The following is a 1,221-nucleotide window of genomic DNA, read 5'->3' on the forward strand; positions in this document are numbered from 1 at the left end:
AGAGCCAAATGAATCCTGCAAGGCATTTTCCATACTTCCTGCTGACAAAACCTTCTCTCCCTCTATCTGTCTCTCTCTCTTTCTGTCTCTCTTGTTCTCTTCCCCCCTCTTCCAGCTGCTGCAAAACTGGTAAGCCAGGGACCAAAAAAACAGTTTTCTTGTAAAAGTTATTACAATGCTTGTTAATGAGGAGCTGGAATGCATGCAAGATAAGTTTGCATCAGCTACCAGACAGCTCCCTAAGGAAAACTCATAAAAGAAGTATTTCCACCTTCCTCAAGGACAACAGAAACATCACTGAAGAGGGGCATAGAACCATGTTCCAACATGGGGAAAAGGAAAACAATCGAGGACCTAAAGATTCTCATTAATTTCCGTAAAATGTATATGCATGGTAATTAGTGCTAGCTAGGAAGAGATGTAAAGGCATTGAACCTTTCTTACTTTAAATTAGATTTTTTTTCTGTATATGCTTGACAAATATTTTCAAAACTCATGTTTAAACCTGCACTTTGATTCTGTTGAGTGGAGTCATTTCTCAGCACGATAATCATCCGTGAAGCAATTTCAGTGCAGTGGGTAGATAAAGAAAATTCACAATCTTTGAAACAAAAAAAGAAAGAACAACAATACACCAGCAGGACTGGCAGCAACATGAGTTTATTGCTGGAGAAGAGAAAAAAAAAAACCTTATGATGTTGAATGGTTTCAGAGACAGCGCAGAGAAAACAGCAATCAGAATGCCAAGGAAGGCGGGCAGGCAGCAGTGCCATCCTCCTTAGAGGCCTCACTTTTTGGTCGCCGCATTTCGGCACGGCTGTGCAAACAAATTGAGATTCATACAAGTGAGGGCTCCGGGCAGCAGGTGCTACTGTTGCTATCCGCAGCATTGCCAGGCGGCTAGCTCTCATTCCCGCCAGAACGCCTCTGCAATGAGGGGGTAATTGGACTGATCACACTCTGTTTACCCATTATGCTGTGAAAATGAAGTGGGTTGCTCCCAAACACAGTGTGACAGTCCAGGGATGAAGGAGGAGTCTCCTCCATCAGTGACACATCTTTTAATCTGTGCTAACCTTGGGCCGGCTCTTCATTGTTTACTTCTTCTTATGTGCGCATATACGGGGCTCGCACAGAGGGAAAGTCTGAGGAAGAGTTCAGCATTTGTTATCTGAAGACGTATCTGGGGAGGCAGCTTTAATGTGTCTGTACGTACGAATC

Source organism: Poecilia reticulata, chromosome 15, assembly GCF_904066995.2.
Source record: "Poecilia reticulata chromosome 15, P_reticulata-male-v2, whole genome shotgun sequence".
NCBI lineage: Eukaryota > Metazoa > Chordata > Actinopteri > Cyprinodontiformes > Poeciliidae > Poecilia > Poecilia reticulata.